A 24808-nucleotide genomic window follows, 5' to 3' on the forward strand; every position below is an offset into this window, starting at 1 on the left:
GAGACACTGACTTATATTACAGTGTTTTATTCTAACCTAATTTGAAGCCGTCATGTGCTCACCCTGCTCAAGTGTTTCTTAAGGCGAAGAGCAGGGAGGAGATTCTTTGCTTGGCAGATTTCTCTTCCTATGGCAGCAAGATTGTTTGTGCGAAATTGTTATTCACCAAAGACTTGTGAAAGAAACTAGGTTAGCCTTAGGTGATAGGAAATTTTTCATTAATAATGTAGGGGGAAGTCTGGACCTAAACCCATTTGTCAACCTGGACAGCAATGACAATACACACACACACACACACACACACACACAAGCATGCACACACACACACACACCCTCCCACACCCTCTCCTCTTTGTTAACTAAAGACCTGTCTGTCAGAACAAAACTCCAGAGACATTACTGCCTTGGAAGCATGTTAGAGAGAAACATTTGAAACTAAGAATTTCAAGATTTGAAAACCTTACTAATATTAACTTGAACTTTATCAATATGTTAGAACCAATTCTAGAAGGGGAATTAACATTTCATAGCCGAAATAGTTTTAAGCACTTTCACTCTAGTTATCTCTACCTAGTTAACTGTCCCTTGAGGCAGGCAGAGCAAAGGAAACCAAAGAGGAGAGCAATAAGTGACTTGGCAAAGGTCATGATCAACATAACGTTAGAGCCAGAACTTGAGCCCATGTCCTTCAACCCCAAAACCACTCTACTACATAGCAACTTTGCAGAACTATTAAGAACTAATAATTTTTCTTTACATAAGTGATATAATCTTAAGAAACCTAATTACCACCCATTTAGCCATTAAAATCATCCGTAGCTTGCTTTTGAGCACTTCTTGGAAGGGGTTGGGGGGCGGTTAGGATATATTACACAACTTTTGCTCCTAGGGTTTCTCATTGTTTTTCCAACAGAAATCATGGGATTTTAGACAAAGATCTGAGAGGTCATCTTGTCCACAGGGTTTCAAACTGTAGCAACAGAATCCTTTTTCAAACATAATCTTTAACATAACAGCAGTAAAAGTAGAGCCCCCTAATGGAGAAGGTGAATCTTACTGCCCAAGATGGAAGCTGAGGCACCACCCCAGAACTCTTCTAAAGAATCCTGCAAGAAATGGGGTCCAGAGAGGTGAGGACACAAGCAACATAATAGACCTAGAATATGCTGAGAGTAATCTTGACCACTTGCCCGGTTCTTTTTACCATGGTCCCTAATGGAATCAGCAGAGACTACAGTACATGTAAAATTACAAGAGCCAAAAAGAGGTAAGAAGTTTCATGCAAAATTACCAATGACAATTAAAGAATGTGTGGCCATGAGGAAGGTTGGTGCAGAAAACAAGAGGCGAGATTGGAGGCAAGAGACTTAAAAGAGAAGCATCTCTCTTATACCCACGACTGCAGGCTCTTCATTTCACTTCCCCAGGCCCCAGATTCCTCAGCTGAGAATGGGGTTAATATCGCACAGAACTGTTTTAAGAATAAAAAAATTAATGAACATGCCATTACAAAAGTACTTTATCAAATTGCATTCCTATTGCTCTCCTGTCTATTTCTGCCACTAGACTACATTTATTCCAAGATAATGTGTTTTACTATCTCTTTATCCTCAGTGCCTATCCGGCAAAGGTATTTCATTAGCATTGGACGATGTTGTTGAATCCTTAATGCTAGCGTTAATCCATAACATATACTAAGCATTTACTGTGGTTAACGCTGACACTAAATATCTGATTTTACTTATTTTTTCCTCATAATAATCCATACTGATATTATTATCATCTTCATAGCACAACTAAAATCCTGAGACACAGAGAAGCTTGCTGCCCAAGTTTCCAGAACCACCAAGCTGTGGAGAAGAGATGCATATTGTGGTCCAACCGCAGAGTCCAAACCCTTATTCACTATGTTCCTTAAGAATAGCCAAAATGGGATAACAGGGATATTTATCAGCTAGAGAACAAAACAAGTTTAACAGATGGGAAGCCAAGTGAAGCACAGCACACATTCACTGAGAAACAGGAGATGCAAATTCAAAAAGAGTCTTGTTTTCCATGACTGTGCTCACAAGCAGAAGTTAGGGATGTTTAGAGTACATCTCTGATCTCTAAGGATGATGCTGTGGAGTCCAACTTTCCATCACACAACTCTCAGAAGGATCACTGATCTGATTCAACAAGCCTAAGAGAGAAAGACTCAATATGCAACAGCCAAAGGAAGCGAGGAATCACAGGAGTGGGGAGGAAAGAGGGAACATGAGAGCAAGGTTCATGATGCACCAGGAATTAATTATTCCTGTGATCATCAGCCTCACCATCCTCATACCTACATACACAAAAACCTGTGCTAAACAGTGAAGTTGATGTGTCTGGTTACGAAGGAGACTGATGAGAATCAGCAGAAACTGGCATCAGCCCTCTCTCATATTGAATCACTCTTCTAAAATATAAGCAGACTCAGCAAGGCTTTATAGAAACTCTAAGTGATATAGCCATACTTGATCATGAAGGAAAGCTGTGCATGCCTGGGTTACATCCCAGATATTTTCAGGGGCTTTTTTAAGACATTTTTAAAATTTACTTATTTTCAATTGAAGGATAACTGCTTTACAATATTGTGTTGGTTTCTGCCATATATGAACATGAACCAGCCATAGGAAAACATATGTCCACTCCTTCTTTAACCTCCCTCCCACCTCCCACCCCCTCCCACCCCTCTAGGCTGTCACAAAGCCCTGGTTTGAGTTCCCTTTTCAGGGACTTTTTATTGGGAAGTCAGGATTCATATTTTAGCCAGAAATGGAATAAGGTGCTGGATGGACCACTATGCAATACTCTTCATTAGATTTCACATTTAATTGGTAATTAGCAATTACACTGATGTATACAAAATCTCTCTTTGAAGGTAACATGGGTTACATGTTCCTGGGTCTCTAATTTGCAGGTGGCACTGATTAAGCCCTTGGTGATTATAGCATTCCAGTTATTAAGATTATTTCAAGGAAAGAGCTAATACCGCATCACTTTATCTCCCAAAACTTTCCTACATCTTATGAAATTTCTCAGTTGCTTAGAATCTGAATTAAACAAAGTGCATTTTCTTATATTGTAGCAACATGCAAGTATTTCAAACATTTGACATGTCCTCCAAAACAGTCAGTACGAGAAAACTGGATTTTTCAAAAGGTTTGTTTGTTTTAAATTCTCTCTCCATAAGCAAGTTTGATTTTTGAAATTTCACATTCAAGAAAAAAATAAAAAATAAAAGCAACAAAGCATATCTCTAAGACAGGGCTTGCATTTTTATGCATCTTTAGCCAGACAAACATTCGTCCTCCCCAGAAGTGGGACAGCTATTCTGAAAAAGGTAAACTTGCTGTTTTCTCAATATGCAGATAGGCTGTTGTCACAGATCCCCATAGTAATGAACAACTTCTCAATATTTAATAAGCCTGGCATTTCTGTCCCCAGGCAGAGAGCGCAGACGTTTGGTAGCCAGCTACTAACTGACCATTAAAATACAGAATCTCTCTTTAAAATGTGCTTCACAAACAGACTGCATCACCTGCAGTGGGCAGCGAGTGCTGTCCTCGGCCAGGAGGTGGCCTATTCTTCCGTCTGAAGAGGGCTGGCAAGGAGCAAGCAGGGCTCCACTTCTCAATACTCAAACAGGGGCTATAACACAACACTGCTTAGAAACAGCTTTTTAAAAGGAAGGGGAAGTCCATCAACAGCCCTTTTCTTTGTAGAGTTGTTAGCACCAACAACAGCCAAGCAAGTGGTAACTAGGAAATCAGCCTTGGGGTTTTGTTTTTTCTTTTTTAAGTGTGAAAAAATGAAATTACTCTTTCCATTTTTTGAATTTGTTGTTTCCATTTTTTTTTTTCATGTTTGCTTGTACACAGGAGTGTTTTACGCTGTCTCTGGTGTGCTGTGGGAGTGTCAATGTATTGCAACAATAATGCTCACTAACTGGACAGAGGAGCCATTATTCAGTACAATATTTGAGCATTTTAACAGTGGCTTTCCCCCCTTTTAATCCAAGGAGTAAAAACTAATGTGAATGTGATTATATGGAAATTCAGAAAATCATTAATACAATTTGATCATTTTCTGAATAATGGAAAAGCTAATATAATAAGTTCTTCTTGCTCTTACTGAGCATTAAAAGTTGTTGGGTTGTAACTGTAATTCCATGTTAACATAAATATTCCCAGGATCACATCAAGCACACAGATGTGAAAATTCTTGAGTGGGCCCACCACAAAAACTATTGTTACCATCTCTTTATAAAACATGATTGCTTTTTATTCTCTTTCAACATCAGTAGAAATTGTGTTTTTCAGTACTGATTTTTATGAGGAAACAAGGTAATTTTTTTCTTAATCGTTTCAGAATAGCTGCACACAGAAAGAGGAATGATGAAGATGCAGGTGATGGGTGACTGACTTCCTAGCAGAGGATCAGCTCTAATCACCATTTTCCATCAGTACAACCCAAAACCCATGTCTCTAAAATGACACCTCTACGGTCTGTGGGCCACTTTCCAGGAATATTAATTCTAAAACTATTTATGATCATTTACTGCCAAGCATGAAAGGGAGCAAATGAGGACCAGGATGTAAAAATACAATGAAGCAAGTTCAGGACCCTCATGAGAACTTCCAAGCAGAACTGTACAGTCAGTAAAAAGGAATGACATTGGGTCATTTGTAGAGACATGCATGGACCTAGAGACTGTCATACAGAGTGAGGTAAGTCAGAAAGAGAAAAACAAACACTGCATATTAATGCATACATGTGCAATCTAGAAAATAGTATAGATGATCTTATCTGAGATAAGAAATAGAGACAGAAGTACAAAACAAATGTATGGACATCAAGGGGGGAAAGGGGAGATTGGGGATGACATAAATACTATTGATACTATGTATAAAATAGATAACTAATGAGAACCTGCTGTATAGCTCAGGGAATCTTACTCAGTGTTCTACGGTAACCTAAATGGGAAGGAGATCCAAAAGACTGGGGATACATGTATACATATAGCTGATTCACTTTGCTGTACTGCAGAAACTAATATAACATTGTAAAACAACTATACTTCAACAAAAATTAATTTAAAAAAGAACTGTGCAGTCATGGAATGAACAAGGTAACTTACTAAGTAGCGATCTTCAAAGAAAGGGTGAATAAGCATCTGTCATGGACACTACTAGCAATGTTTAAAGAAAAAAACATTAGTGCATTTTTTAAAACCTCATGTGAAATCCCAAAATATAATACAAGTGAAACAGCTCTGCTCTGGTTGAAGTAGAAGACATAGAACTCCATTCAGTTTTAACTCCCAAAGCTCTTCAGGCAACTCCACAAGGCTCCAAGGAACACAGTTTTAAAAACACTGCTGTAAAAAATATTGCTCAACTATGTGGAAGATCATACTAATCCAGCAATTTTCAAATTTTCTAAACTGGGAAACACAGGGCAATGATAATTAACATATAGAACTTGAACCCTTGTACATATCCAGATTCAAATATTCCCCCAAAAAACATCATGAGGAAGTAAAGCAACACAAAATTCTCAGGCAAGTGTTAAGAGTTCAAGCAGGTCTCAGAGAGCTGGTTTTAACCTGGCCCACTTCACCCACTCAAGAAACCTTACAGAAGACAAGAGAGTTAGATATATTACTGAGGCAGCCTTGAATCTACTCTAATTTGCCAAGGTAACACATTAAAAAATATGCACAACTTTGAGTACCTTACCAATAGTGATCAATTCTTTGGGTCACACCTCACCACTGACCACAGCACACCTGGGGTAACCATGGGCTTAAGACCCTCGATGACAAATGACTTGACACCCATAGCCAGACCAAAGCCCCAGAGCAGATTCTACATGCTAGCTAACACTGAAAAAAAAAAAAAAAAGGTGAACATTTCAGACTTCCTTGCTGGTCCAGTGGTTGAGAATCTGTCTGCCAATGCAGGGGACACCAGTTTGATCCCTGGTCCAGGAGGATCCCAACTGCTGTAGGGCAACTAAGCCATCATACCGTGACTACTGAGCCCTTGTGCTCTAGAGCCCGTGGTCCACAACAAGAGAAGCCACCACAATGAGAAGCTTTAGCACCATAACTAGAGAGTAGCCCCCACTTGCTGCAACTAGAGAAATAGCAACAGCAACAAAGATCTAGTGCAACCAAAAAATACTTTTTCTTAAACAGGTGAACAGTTTTATGAAATACTGCAACCACTTTAAAATCTCCAAATGCTGAGGATTTTATGAATAAAAGCACAGTGGTCCATTTCTCTCCCTGCAGTCAGAGGTTGGGGCATTATACAAAAATCAACCTGAGGAAATTTTACTGCTCCTGCTCCTTTGAAATTCTTGCTCAAAGCTTAGATCTATCTACGTGGTATAATGTAAAACAACGGTGTATTTTTTGAGTGAAGAACTGTTTTGAGTCTTTATGAGGCACCAGGTGTAGTTCTGAATTTTTCACATACATTAACTCTTTGAGGTTTCACAAGAACCCCACAGATGGCTACTGCTGTTACTTCCTTTTCATAGATGTGGAAACTGAGGCTTAGAGGAGGTATCTAAAGTAGTTTAGCAGACTCTACACAATAGTTAAGTTGCAGAAATGGGATTTGAACCCAAGTAAATCTGACCCCAAAGCTCACAAGCTTAACTTCTACACTATACAAGAAGCCTGAAAATTTCTACTGTCCATGAGGAGACTGAAGCAGTAGTTCACCAAAGAACTAATTCTCAAATTGTTACATGAGCTCATCTCTCATCTATGCTGTTACTGAGCAACAAAAGAAATAAAGTGCAGAGGTGACACAGTATTGTAATTATCTTTCAACTAAAAAAAAAAAAAAAAAAAAAAAAGAACAGAGGTGAGGAATTGGAACAAAGGTGTGGCTCAGCTACTTTTCCTGCAAAGGGAAAAAAAAAAAAAAAAAGCCAAGAATTCAGATTAACTCACCCAAAGGTCAAAAGAGAATATTTTTTTCCTTTTGCGGCAAGTTAGTTGCCACTCCTGGACAGCTAATGTAGGACTCCAGGGGGCGCTGACTCTCTGCTGCACTCAATGCAGGACTGAGAAGCCTCTTGGGAACTAGCCCTGAGCAGGCCACAGGAGACCTGTGGCTCTGCCCTGTGACCACCACAGCAGTAACGCTACTGACAAATACCTAGAGAGTTCATTAGAATTGCAAAGCCTCCTAGCCATCACGGAATTGGATCTTCAAAACCAACCTGTGAGGTGTCACCTTGTTTACAGATAAAGAAATTGAGAAACAGTACAGTAAGTCTCCTACATACAAACTTTCAAGTTGGTAACTTTCCAAGGTGCAAACATGCATTTGCATGTCCACTAATGCCACGATGAGTGAAACTGCAGCTTACCCTCCATCTCCTATTGCTGATGATCCTTCAGTTCTACCATCTTCCACCTCCCTCCCTCCTCCAGTCAGTAACTCTTCTTGTCTGTTCACTCAATGCCAGATTTTATACTATACACTACTGTACTTTTCAAAGTATGTACAATATAAGATTAAAAATGTTTTATTTTTGTTTACGTTTTATGCATTATTTGTGTGAAAAGTATTATAAAACTTATTACTGTGTATACAGTTGTGTTAGTTGGGTACCTAGGCTAACTCTCTTGGACTAAGAAATTGGACTTGCAAACATGCTCTCCGAATGGAACTCATTTGTAGATAGGGGACTTAATGTACCTGAATCTTACAGAGGTGAGGCACAGATCTTCTGATGTCAGAGTACCTCCTTCTTATCACATCCCTTGGTACAGACATTACTTACTTGCTAGACAGGTAGTAGAACCTCGGCATAAGCGGGCAGCCTGTGACCTGGGTTCACAGCCTGACTCCACCAGTTTTCAGTTGCTAGATAACCCTTGGCAGGTTACTTAACCTCTCTAACCCTGTTCTCCAAGCTGTAAAATGGGAATCATAATAGGACATGTCTCATAGAGTTTTTGTTAATTAATTGAAATTAAATGACAATGTATATCAAGAGTAAAGCAAAATGGGGCTATATGGGAAAATAACTAAAAAATAGTGGATATAAATACTTGATTGATTCACTTTGCTGCATACCTGAAGCTAACATAACATTGTAAATCAACTAAACTCCAAAAAACATTTTTTTAAAGAGATACTGAACATATATCCATTGCCCCCAAAGATGTCCTCTTGACTTGTTGTAATCACTCTCTCTTAAATGTCTCCCTCTTCCAAGCAAATACCATTCTGATTCATGTCACTGTAATCGAGCTTGTATATCCTAGAGCATTAGCTAGATAGAATCATATAGTATGTACTCTTTTATCTGGCTTCTTTCACTCAACATAATCATTCTGAGAGTCATATATGTTGTTGCTTATATAGAAAGCTCATTTCTTTTTATTGCTGAATAGTATGCCATTACAAGGGTATATCACTATTTGTTGATGGCTTATTGATGGCCATTTGCATTGTTTCCAGTTTTTGGCTGCAATAAGCAAAACTCCTATGAACATTTGTGTATATACCTTTGTATGTGTGTTAGTCACTTAGTTGTGTCCGACTCTTTGCAACCCCAAAGACTGTAGCCCACCATGCCGCTCTGTCCAGGGAATTCTCCAGGCAAGAATACTGGAATGGGTAGCCATTTCCTTCTCCAGGGGATCTTCCTGACCCAGGGACTGAACCTGGGTCTCCTGCACTGCAGGCAGATTCCTTACCATCTGAGCTATACCTTTGTATGGATATATATATATAGCCTTCCCTCTTGGCTGGAAACAACTTTGAGTGGAGTGGCTGAATCACATGCTAAGTGTGTGTTTAATTTATCAGCATGAGAGTTCCAGTTCCTCCACAGTTCTATCAACACTTATTATGGTCAGTCTTTAAGCCATTCTAATGGAGGTCTCATTGTGATTTTAATTAGCATTCCTCTAATGCCTATATATATAGAGCCTCTCTTCATGTGTTTATTTGCCATCTATGTATCTTCTCTTGTGAAGAGTCTGTTGAAATGTCTTGCTTGTGTTTAAAAAAAAATTGGGTTGTTTTCTTACCACTGATTTTTGAAAGTTTTTTATTTATTCTGGATAGAAGTCCTTCATCAAATATATCTTTACAAATTAAAGAGTAGAGTAGAATGGCTAGTAATAGTAAGCATTCATCAAATGTTAGTGTTTATTATTAATTATTCACTCATTTAAGAAACCTGAATCATATATTGCTATTCTCCTCCAGGCCTGTGTGCTTGGGCCTGATGATATGTGACAAACCCTGCCCAAAGGTTACTTACAGTCCTTGAGAGACCAACATGAGGAGAGGTTTATAAAGCAAGGGAGGGGGGAATAAAATGATACCAGCGAGTTATAATATCATACAAGCACATAAAACAGCATTTTATCTACAGCAGCCAGCCAAGATGCTCTAAGAGAGTTTAGGAAGCAAAATCTTTAATTCTAACAGCAATGCCACAAATTGAAACACAGTTTCAAGTTAAATATCAATGTCACAATACTTTATAAAAACAAACAAACAACAAGCTCCTAAGATTTAGAGTTGAAGACTCTTAGTTCAAATCCCAATTCTATAACCTACTAATCTTATGACTTTAAGAAAATAATTTAACTTCTCTGAACCACAATTGACTCATCTCTAAAACTGAGATGGGAACGTCCCTGGTGGTTCAGTGGTTAAGAATCCGCCTTCCAATGTAGGGCACATAAGTTTGATCTCTGGTTTGGGAAGATTCCACTCGCCTCAAAGCAACTGAGCCCACACACCAGAACTACTGAGCCTTCCCTCTAGAGCCCACAAGCGGAAACCAGTGAGCCCGCATGCTGCAACTACTGAAACTCGTGCACCTAGAGCCCACATTCCACAAGAGAAGCCACGGCAATGAGAAGCCCACACACCGCAACTAGAGAAGCCCCTATACATTGCAACTAAAGAAAGCTTACATGCAGCAATGAAGATACAGCACAGCCATAAATTTAAAAAAATAAATATATAAAACTGAAATAAAATAATAATACACTTCACATGTTTGTTAGGCAGATGGAATGATGTACATGAAAGTGCTTTGTAAATTTTCAAATGTCATTATAATTATTACTAATTATGGGGGGGGGATAAAGAAATAGAGATAAAAGGAGGACAGAAGGAGAAACACTTGAGCATTTAGTGAGGGGCCTGGGCAGCCACAACCAGCAGGGGTCCTGCCATGCTCCCATGGTCTCAGGTGTGTACAAGGATAATGTCTCTCATTAAAAACAGCAGACAGGTATTTACTCCAAAATTTAAATATGCACTACCAGTTCCCTTCCATGTAGTCAGCTTTCTTCTTATCCACAGCCTCTATGGACTCTTCTGAAATTCAGGCATCTTTACTTGGGGAAACCACATTGCCCCTCTGTGAAGGTGTGCAACTGGAGGCCACACTGTGCCTCCGTCCTGGGAGGCTTTTTGTCCCCTGGGGCTCACTCCCTAGTCACAAAAAATGCCACTACCAGACACAGGCACATGGGTGGGCAGCCCATCCCAAGCTATCTGAAGAAATGTTTCTGTTCACCATGATCCCTATGGAGGCTCTGCCAAGCAATACTGATCAGAGCCCCAAGAGGGGTACTCTGAGGTTGCTAAATGTACAAACACAGTGAACCCAAAGAAAGAACTGGCATCATAAAAGAGCCTAGGGACTGAGAGAATGATGAACAGAGCAAGATGGCAGGGTGGAAGGTAAAGGTCATATGTGCCAGACTGAGACTTTAGACTTTGTTACAGAGAGGGTATAAAGGCAATTCAATCAACTCAATGAAAATCAGTGGTAAAAGCTGTTTCTAAAATTTTATGAGGCTAGGAATTCAGAGTTTTTTTTTCCCCCAAAGAAGCAAAACATTCTCTTAAGCAATATACAGAAATAGGAAGCTGAGGCTAACAGTAGTAAAGAGTACAGGCTTTGGGGACTTCCCTGGTGGTCCAGTGGCTGAGACTTGGAGCTCCCAATGCAGAGGGCTTGGGTTGGATCCCTGCTTAGGGAACTAGATCCCACATGTCACAACTAAGACCTGATGCAGCCAAATAAATATTTAAAGGAAATAAAAGAGTTCAGACTTTGTAATGAAACAAAATCCCAGTGCTTTCATATACTCACCATGTGGACTTGGGAAAGTTATTCATTGCTCACAGCCTCAGTTTACTCACCTGCAAAAATGGCTAGTATTTACTAGGGTTTGATCACACTAAAATGAACTTAATTATGTAAAGCACTTACCAAAGTTCCTGGTACATAGTGAGTGCTATGAATTGGAGTAGCTATGGATGAATTAAAGCGGTATGAAAAAAATGATGATGTTTACCAACACACTGACTAGCATGGACTGACGTGAACTTGCCTCCCCACTGCAATTTCTATCTGCCCAGAATAGAGAGTGTAAACTATAGACTTCTAGAGATAAATTCCATCTTGTCTATTAGAAAATACATATAATAAACATTAAAGCGAGGAGAAGAAATTCAGATTGAATTGGTCCAAACATTCTGGTGTTGTGTAAGCACCACTAAATATTTTTACCTCATTTTATGGGGTGGGGGGGATCATCATTTCTGTAAGCAAACTAAAGTTCTCACTTGCCACTGGAAAACACACTCAGTCACAAAAGTTAAGAAGCTAAAGAAAGCATGAATTTTCAAGCCCTTTAATACTTAATCTGGTTCTACACATAACACAGACAGATGGAAAGTATAAAACAGGGTTTCAATGTATAATTTGTGATCTCACATAGGAGATGTGATTCTGTTAGCAAAACACAGGTTTGTGTGCCTGATGCAAAGCAAGACCAAACAATACCACATGTTGGAGTTTGGGGCAGAGAACAGTTTATTGAAGGCCATGCAAGTAGATGGGTGCCTCATGCCTTAAAACCCCCAAATTCCTCAAAAGCTTTCAGTAAAGCCCTTTGCTAGGAAAGGTGAGGAAGGAGTGTAGTTAGCTCGTGCAAACTTCTTGGTATCAGAACCTCTGTGCTTGAGGTCAGGTTGTGGTCTGACAATGATGTTCCTGTGAATCTCCACCAAATAAAAGTTACTCTCCGTTCTGATGAGAACGGGCAGGTTCCAAGGCACAACTTTCACCCTCTGAGGTCCATTCCTGGCTAAGTGGTAAGATCTCAGCTGGAGACTTCCTCAGGACAAGATCCCCAGACTCTGCCTAGCCATCACTGCTGAGGAAGCCAGGAGCCCAACCAACTGTGCCTCAGGCTCCGCAGGCCACGAGTATGGCGGGGGCCAGTCCTGCAGACTGATCCTATGTAGATGGCAGCTGCCATTAGGTCTCATAGACAAGGATTGGGGAGAGGTTCACCAAGACCTCAAGGCCTGGGCCAGGCCAGTGGGTAGCTCTGGCGAGGGCTCTGGAGCTCTGCAGGACACAGCCCCCAGACTGTTCCCTGGGCCCCCCAGCTCACCCACTCGCCCAGGGCCGAGTGACCCAGGGCAGAGTGAGCTAGAGGGTCCTGGGGAGGAGGCTGGGATCTGCCTCTTACCTTACTCTCCGTGTGACAGCCACCACTCCACCAACTGTTGGATGAATCCCCCCACTAACGGTCGCTCATTGACAGTCAGTCACTCATTGATAGTCAGTCACTCAGTGACAGTTGGTCGCTTGGGGGCGGGGCCTACTGCAGCACTGACCAATGGCTGAGCAGGACTCCTAAGGGTCTCGAGGTAACCACTCACTGCCTGGTAACAGGGTGGGTGTTTTAACGGCCCACAGCAACTGAGGGTTGCTCAGTGGCACTCTATTACAGTTAGACAAAGGGATTCCATTCAAAAGCCAAAATCCACAGAGTATAATCAGGGCTCAGCAGCCAGGGTTCGCCCCACAAGGAGAGTATTAAGAGGGCATCGAGCTATTAATAATATTTGGAAAGAAATACCTGCTCAGGGAAGAAGTCCTTTTGAGAAGAAAAGAAGCCATTTTCTGACAGCCTTGGGCAGGTGACCATGGCTGAAAACAACACTACCCATGTCTTCTGGGCTGTTTATCTTTATCGGCACCACTTTTACAGGCAAATAAAGTATCTGTTCCCAAGAGAATCCCCACTATTAAAACTTTCAGAAATCTCCTCCCTGCTACGATCACAATCACTACACACACATACACACAAATGCAGCTGTGGGACTCTCCATTAATGTGACCTTTTCCTGCTCTGTCTAACCCTACATGGGGCTCTGGTGACAACTTGGGCCAACTTTTTCTGGAGAACCTAGTCCTTCACTCCTAAGTCAGAAGCATGTTCTCTTACCCTGCTCCATTCAGTGATCAGAAAATCCATGAGACAACCTTCTCCCTCAGAACAAAAGGGCTTCCAGGATGTTTCACAGGCTCTCCTCTGTGGGTTTGAAATTATACACAGCAGTGCCAAAGGTAAGGCATTTCTAGAGGTTTCTTTCCCTTTTTATTCCAGTTCTGGGTGTTTTTTAATTTTTTTTATTTTTTTATTCCCACTCCCTCTCCCTCTTGTGGTAGCTATTTGTGGCCTACAGCAATCACTTTAGACTTTTTAGACACGTCTGGATAGAGATAGATGACACAAGTGATCTACTTATCTTCCTTTCCCATCACCAATAAAAGTGACAGCCCGCCTAATTAGGCCTAATAAAGCAGCCGCAGAAAGAGTGGCGCCACGGCGATCTGAAGAGAGATGGCGCTGACCCGGAGATTCAGGTGCTGCCTTAGGCGTTGCTGCTATTACTTTATCTCCAGTACATTACAGCTCGGCTCATGCCATATTCAAATGCAAGTAGCATGTTTTTCTCCTCGATTCTTAGATCAAGAACAAAAAAAAAAAAAGAACCCCATCTAATCAAAAAAGGCACTGACAATTTTTCAGCCCCACATTAAAAGCAAAGAGTCATTCAGAACAGTGCACTCCATATTCTATTTTATAATATCACTTTAAGCTATTGCTTTGAATCTCAGACATTTCTTTGTTAAGAAGGAAAATCAAAAATTCATCAGAAGAAGTTCTTTCTTCCCCCTTCTCTCCCTCTCTCTTTTTTTCTTCCAGGGCTAGCATGGGGTTTGGAGCTGGAACCAACATTTGTAGAAGTTAGGAGTCCTTAAGCAATTATTGGCGGTGAGAGTTTGACACGCGGGAGAGTTGTCAACAACTGACTTTAAACAAAGTGGAAGGAAAGAGAAGTAAATGGTACTCTCAGCAAAATTAATACACAGGCCTGCAAATTAATGATGTCATTTATTTTTTTAAAGAAGGGGAAAAAAATCTGAACTTTGCATGAAACAGCATTTTAAGTACATCTTTGCAAAAATTATCAGATTGTCAAAGGGCATCAAAGTGAATTGAGTCTGCAACTATTCATAATATTTCCACATATGCTAAATGCAAAATTTATCATACTTTATTCTCCTATTCTGTAGCAATTATTTAAAGCTATTAGAAAGGGGAAAGTGTCCTTGATCTGAAGTGCCAGTGCTTGTTCTATAGCATTTATAATAAGAAATATAACCCCCATCTCCCTCATATAAGCAAGCATGCACGCATGCATGCATACTCTCACACACACACACACAAATACACATTCTCCACTACTTACTATTGGCCAAATACTACTTGCCCTGAGCATTCTATCTTACTTTACATCCATGGTTTTGACTGTTACACATGTCCAAGTAAGTTCCCCCAATCTCTACTTCCAACTGTTAGTTCTGACCTTCTTCTTCTGTATCCAGAATGACACCCATCATCTCCTTAGCTTTGGCCAATGTGAACCCTCTTCAAACATTCCTCCTCTCCTATGTTCCCCACCACCAATGGTAGTTACAGCTCGCCTGCCGATAAGCTGTGGTTCACTTGCCATGTGGTCCGTGGCAAGTTCTCTCTCTTTGCTGTGCTTGCCAAGATGGGGATGCCATGTGTAACAGTCAGGGCCATCATCCATGGATGGCCTGCCAAGTGTTATGCACAATGACATATGTTGCATACAGTAGTTAATTACCCTGAAAATTCTGTGGAATAGACATATTTTGTCCACATGTGCTAACTGGTGAAGGAACTTCAGAAGTAATGTAATTTGTGCAAGGCTGCTCAGCCAATAATTTTCAGAACTGAAACTAATACCTGCTGACTATTACGACAGATCAGTTAAAATGGGATGGGGGGTGCTTTAGAATTAGTGGCCAAGTTGTTTCACTTCATCATGAGCATCCTCACAATTTATGCACCCTAATCACTTCTCCTGAACAGTGGGATGGGCCTTTAGCTGAGTTTCTCATCCCTACTATCCCTCCAAATATATCGCATTATGAGAGCAATCCCCATTTCTTCACACACAGAATCTCTGGCTCTTCCCCCTATCAGTTGGGTAATGCTGGGAGACCCACTTACCTTCCCTGAGGACCAGTTTCCTGTTCTATAAACAGGGATGTATGACATTGCCTTGCAGGCTCTGATCAGGATCAGAGAGGCTTCATGGAGAGAGCCTACCACAATTGCCACTAACCAGAAAGCTCAATTAAGAGCAACTGCTATTGTTATTGTCATTCCTTTCTGCCATTCATACCTCACAACTCCTTGAAAGCACAGCTGATGAGGTCTGCTGGGAGGTCAACTGTCAAAGGAGGGTAAGATCAGGCTTAGAATTTCATAGACCTAACTGGATTGGTGAGTTTGCCACTTATTATCTCGTGATGTTGGGAAAATCACTTACCTTTCTAGCCCTCCGCTTTAGCAATGATAAAAATTGGGTATGATAACACTATATGAGCACTTAATAGTTGGTGAGCACTTCCCTGGTGGTCCAGTGGTTAAGAATACAACTGCCAATCAAGGTGACATGGGTTCAATCCCTGGCCCGGGAAGATTTCACATGCAGCAGGACAACTACGCCCATGTGCCACAACTACTGAGCCTGCGCACTAGAGCCCATGGGCAGCAACTACTGAGCTCACATGCCCTAGAGCCCATGCTCCACAACAAAGAGCAGTCCCTGCTTGCCACAACTAGAGAAGGCCCATGCACAGCAATGAAGCCCTAGCACAGCCAAATTGATTAATTAATAAAAATTTAAAAAAGAATATGAGTGACTTAAAATTTCTAAAAAAGAATTGGTAAAAGTTCTAAATGTGATAACATAGAGAGAAGCCCTAGTACTGCATATGACAAGCAGATCCTCTCATTAACCAGAAAGAAAAGGAGGAGCTACTATAATACTGCCTGCATTCCACTCCAGGCATGCGCTAAGTGTTTCACATACATTCTTTGCCCTAACCCCTCACAGCATTCCTATTAGGTCACTCCCTGAATCTCTATTTTATAGATGAGACAAGTGAGGTTTTTCCAGCTGTCATGTATGAATGTGAGAGTTGGACCATAAAGAAAGCTGAGCGCTAAAGAATTGATGCTTTTGACCTGTGGTGTTGGAGAAGACTCTTGAGAGTCCCTTGGACTGCAAGGGGATCCAACAAGTCAATCCTAAAGGAAATCAGTCCTGAATATTCATTGAAAGGACTGATGCTGAAACTGAAGCTCCAATACTTAGGCCACCTGGTGCGAACAACTGACTCATTGGAAAAAGACCCTGATGCTGGGAAAGATTGAAGGCAGGAGGAGAAGGGGACAACAGAGGATGAGATGGTTGGATGGCATCACCAACTTGATGGACATGAGTTTGGGCAAGGTCTGGGAGTTGGTGATGGACAGGGAAGCCTGACATGCTTCAGTCCATGGGGTGGCAAAGAGTCAGACACGACTGAGTGACTGAACTGAACTGACGCTTAGGGAGACCATGCAATTACACAGATAGAAAGTAGCTCGGCTGGTATTTTAACCAAAGCAGCTTCCTTCTGGAAATAGTGCTCCAAGTGGGCTTAGATAATTACAGAGCCCCTTTCCTCCCTCATGAAGATGTCACTGACTAACAGCTCCACTCCCTCCAATCCCGCCCCACAGACTCAGCACACAAACACACAAATGCTAAACTCAGTCATACGAGGAAACCTTTCAAGCATACACCTACGGTTGGCACCTACAAGTGTGCCCTTGTTTCTATTACTTGCATTGCTACACATCCCTCTCTTTTGTCATCCACCCTCCTTATAGTTTCTCAAGAACCATGATCATATTTTTTATTTCCCTTACCTCTCACTGGAGTTCAAAGCCAATCAGAAAGCATTAGTAAAGGTTGTCGATGGAGCAAATGTGGTCACAGGGTTGGTACCATCACAAGAAGGATGATTCATGTATGCCAAGGGCTCTTCTTCATTTTAAAGATAGAACACTTAGCTGCCATGTCCCATCATTTCCACATAAACTCCAGACCATGTCATATTGAACAGAACAGAAGCTGGGCTTCCTTTGTGGCTACTAGAAGTCCTAAACGGATGAATGCTAGGTCAGAATGTTACCATTAATTATTTTTTACTGTCTGTTTTTTTGGCCACCTACTCCCTGCTGTTGATTCAGCATCTTTTCAATATCTCAGGGACTCAAATGTCAAATGATTCCTTTTAGATATATTTCTAATCCCCACACCCAAGTTTTTAAACACATATGTCGTACAAGGAATCTAATAAATCCCCTGTTTTGTTTAGTCTGATAATCTTAGCCAGAAGCAATTAGAGAGCTATATTAGTATTTGGCTCATTTCAAAATGTTTGGGCATGTTTTGGGTTCTGAAAATCCATATGGTAACTTAGGGCCCCTTAGGGGTGTGCTTCTGTACCCGGGCGACCAGAGCAATGCCTACTGATAAGCATGTTACAAGCACGGCCAGTCTGTGGAAGGACTAATTATGGGAAAGAGCAGTGCTTCTCTTTTCTCCATTGCTGGTTAGAATATACTGCAAGTAGAAACTGGCTTTTGCACTCCCCATCATCAATATGATGGACATGAGTTTGAACAAGCTCTGGGAGTTGGTGATGGACAGGGAAGGTTGGCGTGCTGCAGTTTGGGGTTGCAAAGAGTCGGACACGACTGAGCAACTGAACTGAACCTTGGCTTTCTCCTCCCTCTTTTGTATACACCTCTTTTTTTATGTTTTGATACCACTGTTTTTTTTTTTAAATATTTTTAAAATATGTATTTATTTGGCTGCACCAGGTCTTAGTTGTGGCATGCAAACTCTTAGTTGCAGCATGTAGGATCTAGTTCCCTGACGATGGATTAAACCTGAACCCCTTGCATTGGGAGTGTGGAGTCTTAGCCACTTGACCACCAGGGGAGTCTCCCTTGAATACACCTCTGTAAGTAACTCATCAGCACACCAAATGCAAGGAAATACTCTTCTATAAAACATAAGTGGACACTGAGGGTCCAGCAATGCTCTCTCAGGGATTAACTGGTAACAAATGGCATTAAAGTCTTTATTTTATTTTATTTATTTTTGCTGCCCTGCTTGGCTTGCAGGATCTTAGTTCCCTAAACCTGGGCCTGGCAGTGAAAGCGCCTAACCTCTGGACCTCTGGGAGTTCCCACACCTTTAGCCCTTAACGCAATGAAACCACGAGCTCTCCCATGTACTCCTTTCCAAGAAAGGCGCATATACACACAGATGTATAGCTTTTAAAGGTGGACAATTAGAAGCTATGACAAGAAGGAAAAAAAAAACTTCATCTATAAAGAGTTTTGTCAATAGCTCCCTGGCAAGGATGGGTCTTTCTCCTTTTGAAGGTCATGTGCTCAGACATTCCAAGTTCCAGAACTGTTTGGTGAACTCCAGGGAAAAATGGGAATGACATTTCTGGGATTTAAAAAAGTCACATTGAGTGACTTTTACATTAAGTACATCTTCCATATCACAAAGAGGTTTCCTCTGGTCTGTGAAGCCCCCGGCCTTCCAACACTGATAGCACTTCTTGCCAGACAGGAAAAAAAATTGCTTTTTAAATATTGACTTTCTCAGTCACTGCCAAGGCCACCCAGTCAGCCGTGAACCACATTTGTTGCTGCCATCTTATATAGATCTTGAACTCCGCCACTTGCCAAGCAGCATCTCTAGGGCAAAAGCAAAGTTACAGTCATGACCCAGAGCTGAGATACTAGGCATCCGAGCCAGGAGGAAAGGAATCACTGCCTTACTTCACTTTAGGAGTCACTACTGAACCTCAAACTTTTCACTTTAATGCTCCCAAGCCCACCTTGCCCTGTGAAGTTCTCCTTTATCCTCCCCTCCTTCTCCTTCTCATCATCACCACTAATAATTTTTTTTTCCTTAGAGGGATCTTTGGGGGGGGAAATGAATCTAGTGGTAAGTTCTTTTTTAAAATATTTATTTATTTATTTTAATTGGAGGCTAATTACTTTACAATATTGTAGTGCTTTCTGCCATACATTGACATGAATCAGCCATAGGTGTACATGTGTCATCACCACTAACAATTATTTTAAGAGTTATAGCTTTCCTGGTGGCTCAGATGGTGAAGAATCTGCCTGCAATGCAGGAGACTGAGATTCGATCCCTGGGTTGGGAAGATCCCCCTAGAGAGGGAATGGCAACCCACTCCAGTACTCTTGCCTGGAGAATTCCATGGACAGAGGAGCCTGGAGGGCTACAATCCGTGGTGTCACAAAAAGTCAGACATGACTGAGCCAACTAACACTTTCACGTGCTAGGCATTCTCTTAAATTATTTTACATATTACTACCATCACTATTTCTAAGAATAACAGCTAATACTTGGAGGGCACACACTGTCAGGCACTATCTCACAAATGTCACACACATAATCTTCACAACACCCCCAGGAGATAAGAACCCTTACTATCCCAGCTTCGTAGCTAAGGAAACAGCAGAGGGTAGTTAACACATAAATAAGTGAAGGGGCTGAACTTCAAACACAGGCTGCCTGGCTCTAGAGCCTGCTGTCCACATATGCCCTCTGATCCCAGGGGAAAGACAAACCTAGAGCAAGCAATCATATCTCCAGGTTTCTTTAGAGAGGGATTCAAAAGGGGTTTCTCTAGGGCTGAGTCTGGAAGGATTAGGAGGAGTAAGTCAGGGAGAAAAGAAAAGGCAAAGTGCTCCTGAAGGGAGGAAGGTGCACACACACAGCCGGCGGAGGGCTGACTTAGGGGACTTCAGGCAGTTCTTCAAAGTCACAGCAAAGGCTGCAGAGGAGAAGGAGGAGATAAAACTAAAAGCTACTGAACTCGGTCCATGATGGCCCTACTGGCTCGTCTAAAGTTAGACTGTTTCCTGAACGAGAACAATGACAGCCTCAAAATAATGTGAAACTAAGGGGGCTGTTACACATGGGTTTCCTTTTCAGAACGATCCCTGGGTAGCCCTGTGGCAGTCATGCTAGACAAGAAAGGGAAACTAGTTGGGAAGCTATGAGCATAATTTAGGTAAGAAACAATAAGGGTTTGAATGTCAATGTCAGTTATTATAAACTTAGGAGAAAATTCTCAGTCTTGACCATTTTGATACTGCTTTAATTAAAAATACCTGTCTAGATAGGGGATTCCTAAAGTCCTTGTCTTTTAGAGCACAGGTCCCTAACCCCAGGGCCACAGAGCAGAAGGTGAGAGGTGAGGGATTGAGTGAAGTTTCATCTGTCACTCCCCATCACTCCCATTACCATCTGAACCAGCCTCCATCCCCATTCACGGGAAAGTTGTCTTCCATGAAACCAGGCCCTGGTGCCAAAAACTTTGGGGACCATTGCTAGAGTACTTCACTGCAGCCAACCCTTCTCCATGGAACTCACAGGTTAGTATCATATCTTGAAATCAAATGTAAATGAACTCACCGTTTCAAGTTTTATTACACTAGAACTCAACTGCTTAGCTATTGTTGTTGCATAGTATCTACTTAATCAAAATATTAAGAGTTCATGTCTGTTTAATAAAAAAAAATCTTTTCCATCATCATCCTCTTTTACATGAAGCAACTTTTACCAACTTTTACTTCAAAGTACATCCCTATATCTCTCGATATTATGTCTCATTTTGGGCCATGGTTCTTAAGTAAAACCGTGCCCATAGCTTACCAGGAAGTCACAGGCTGGCTGACTTCTTACAACATCTGTGCAGATAAGTGATACCATGCCTGGCTCAAACTAGATGTTCATAAGTTTTATTGAAATGAAATCAATCCAATGAAAACCTATCATTGGACTTAGGCATGAACAATTTTCATTTAATATTTCACAAACTTACATGTTATCCCATAATGTCCTCACAAAAGTCCATGCCATTTTACTTCTTTTCTTTGGAAAGGTCTCTTACCAGGATGCCTTACTGTAGAAGCAGGGGTACAGTGATTCTGTAGAGGGTGATCCACTGACCAAGAGATTGACAATCACTGCTAAAGGACTTACAAGATTTACAAGAATGATTCCTTATTATCCTCACAATCACAAGGAGCAGGATTGGGGGACACTTGAAACAGTAGATAACTCCAAAATATTCCATAGACCACTAGGATTTTAGAGCCAGAAGACACTGGCCCAGAAAGGTGAAGGGGTTTACCTGAGGTCACAGAGCCAATTAATAGCAGACTGACTCTTAATTCCTAGACCTGTATTCTTATCACTATTCCATGCTGCCTGCTCATTTTGTGTGACAATATTAATAAAATATAACTAGAAAAAACTTGATGGTATATAAGTCAAAGATGTGTAAATAATGGTAAACCAGCCTCAAAAATCCTAATGTTTAGTCAGTCCTATTTTGATGCTTGCTTGTTGGATGACCACTTAATGTTTTTGAATTTCAACATTCCTGTTGGTCATAACTGTAAATCCAGCAGCTCTATCCATGAGGTTGGATGCTTCCTCATCCACAGCAGTTTCCCCTCTGCTCAGAAATCTGGGTCTCCAAGCCCTGTCTTCACCTCAACATATAACCTCCTTTTCCTTCTTTCCTTTCATAAGCAAATTACCCAAAAGAATCTATACTCGCAGCCCCTACGTGCTCTGGGTCAAAGGTGGGCCCACCAGTTCTCAGCTGTGCAACTTGGGGCAAGTCACTTAATCTCTCCATGGTTTGGTTTCCTTCTGTGTAAACAGAATTATCAACAGTTCCCATAACCAGGTTACTGCAATGTTTAAATGAGATAACTGAGACAAAGCACATAAGCATTCACTCAACAAATATTTGTCCATTGCCTGTTCCAGGAGGGATTCCAGGTAGAAGGGATAGAGCACTGAACCAAAATAAATGAGTTCTCATCTCCGCAAGGCTTCAGAATTTCACTTTTGGGAGTTGTTTTGTACCTCCTCAACTCCCGTTTGGATGCTTACAATAAGGCCCTTTACTTTCTTTTTAAACATTCATTTAAAAATTATTTATTTATCCATTTTTGGCTGCATCGGGTCTTAAGATGCTGCCTGTGGGATCTTCATTGTGGCACATGGTCTCAGTTGCTCCACAGCATGTGGGATCTTATTTTCCCAACCAGGGATCAAACCTGCATCCCCTGCATTGGGAGGGTGGGTTCTTAACTACTGGACCACCAGGGAAGTCCCAGGTCCTTTACTTTCAAGTAAATAGAGCGTGCCTCTTTGCCTTAGAATTTAATGTAACTACAGTGGATTCGTAAACAACATGAGTGTGAATTGTTGGCCACCTCATGCGAAGAGTTGACTCATTGGAAAAGACCCTGATGCTGGGAGGGGTTGGGGGCAGGAGGAGAAGGGGATGACAGAGGATGAGATGGCTGGATGGCATCATTGACTCGATGGGCATGAATTTGAGTAAACTCCAGGAGTTGTTGATGGACAGGGAGGCCTGGCATGCTGCAATTCATGGGGTCGCAAAGAGTCGGACACGATTGAGCGACTGAACTGAACTGAACTTATATGTGGATATTTTTCTAAAGTAAATATTACAGCACTACACAATCTATGGTTGGTTGAATCCATGGATGCTGAACAGGCAAGTATGGAGGAACCTTATGTATGGAGGACCAGAGGGCTGGCTGTAAATTACACATGGAATTTTGACTACCCAGAGATTTAGCGCCCTTCACCCTGACCTTGTTCAAGGATCACCTGTACTGTGAAAATTGTTAAAAATTCAACACAAATATAAGGTATTTTATTAGTACTCCTCAAGTTTAAGCACAGATCTGGCAACCCAATCCAAATACTGTCTTTCCTTCTCTGGGATGCTGGAATCTATAGCAAATTAGAATCTTCCCCAGGTATCTGAATAACAAACCAAGTAAAAATTATACTACTTTCTATTCAAGTGCCCAGGCCACAAATGTGCAAATCGGTTCAAAGTGAAGTCTCCCTCAATGAAATTTTCTTAACACTCTTCGGAATCTGTCTCCGCATGCAGACTTGGCCCCACTCTGTGCTATATTACCCTCGTGAGGCCAGGAGCTCCTGGAAGGCAAAGTGTGTATTTGGTTCACAGTTTCCCTCTCCCTGACACTCGCTTTGACACAGAGCAGGCCTCCAAAAATAGGTATTAGTGAACAGGCACAGGAGCACTGGAAGAGCTGAACCCTCGGAGGGCAGTGTGTGTTGATGGCCAGCTCTCTGCCACACTCACTACATTCTCCTTTTCAGCCCATCCGTGTGCCTTATAAGTAAATAGAAAATGCTAACCTTAGCATATTCAAAAGAACATTTTAGCATGCAGCAATTAGGTTATCTCTCGGTTATTTATTTCTTTGGCTTGTTATTAGCTCTACGCAGAATATTATTCTAATTATGTCAGCCCAATCAGCAGTATTGCATGTCCAGGCTCATTTCCATTAGTTTGAGCTTTGTCTTTCACACTGTGATACTAATTCAATGAGACATCAAACATTTAAATCGACCCGGGATGCCGAGGTCAGGCAGTTTTGCCCTTCCACTCTATTAGCACTCGGGTGTAATTGTGTTTGTCACTCCCCACATGACGGATAGTATCAGGGTGACCATCGGAGCACAAATGAGCAATGTGCTAATATATTATTTTGTTCTATAATATCAATATGTGTTTATTCAGTGCTGGTGCTGGCCAACTTGAAACGGTCACTTTAATACAGCCTCATCAAATGCTGCTACTCCCAGTGAAGTATTTGGAACATTTGCTAGATTTTCAATGGAACTGGACCAATGTAAGGAAAATAAAAATGGTTGCCAGGGAAAGGAACCATGAAGGTCTCAAAAGCCTCTAACAGCACCAGTGAGGACTTGGAGATCACAAAAACTGAAGGTACAATGCAACTTTCTTTCTCCTCAAAGCACTTCGCAAAATTCTTCCATTCTATGGCAAATAGTTTAAAAATCAAGGTGCAGCCTATGGTATCTGAACTAATACAAACTTGACCTGGAGTTAGTGGGCACTGTTGATTTTCATGACTCTGTTTTTGACAGTGAGGAAAATGGAGGAAATTGATAGGCCATGAAAAGAAAAGTTTTGGGAAATCTGTTACCTTGTTTTTGTTTCCATGACAGGTAGATATCTGACAACAAACTTTGTCCCTGAGACCTCAATGAACCCCATGTGTGCTCTTAGCTGTTATTTACTCTTATCACTATAAGAGTTACATTTGAATATTAGTATAACATAGTGTCACCCAGAGAGATACAGTTTCGATCCCTGGGTGGGGAAGATCCCCTGGAGAAGGAAATGGCAACCCACTCCAGAATTCTTGCCTGGGAAACCCCATGGACAGAGGAGCCTGGTGGACTCCAGTCCATGGGGTTGCAAAGAGTCAGACACAACTTAGCTACTAAAACAACAACTAACTGTTACCCATAGCCTTAGTTTATTATTCCACATTTTAACATCTCAAAAAGTAACTAGGGAAGCTGGT

The sequence above is a fragment of the Dama dama genome, chromosome 12 (assembly GCF_033118175.1).
Source record: "Dama dama isolate Ldn47 chromosome 12, ASM3311817v1, whole genome shotgun sequence".
In the NCBI taxonomy this organism is placed as follows: domain Eukaryota; kingdom Metazoa; phylum Chordata; class Mammalia; order Artiodactyla; family Cervidae; genus Dama; species Dama dama.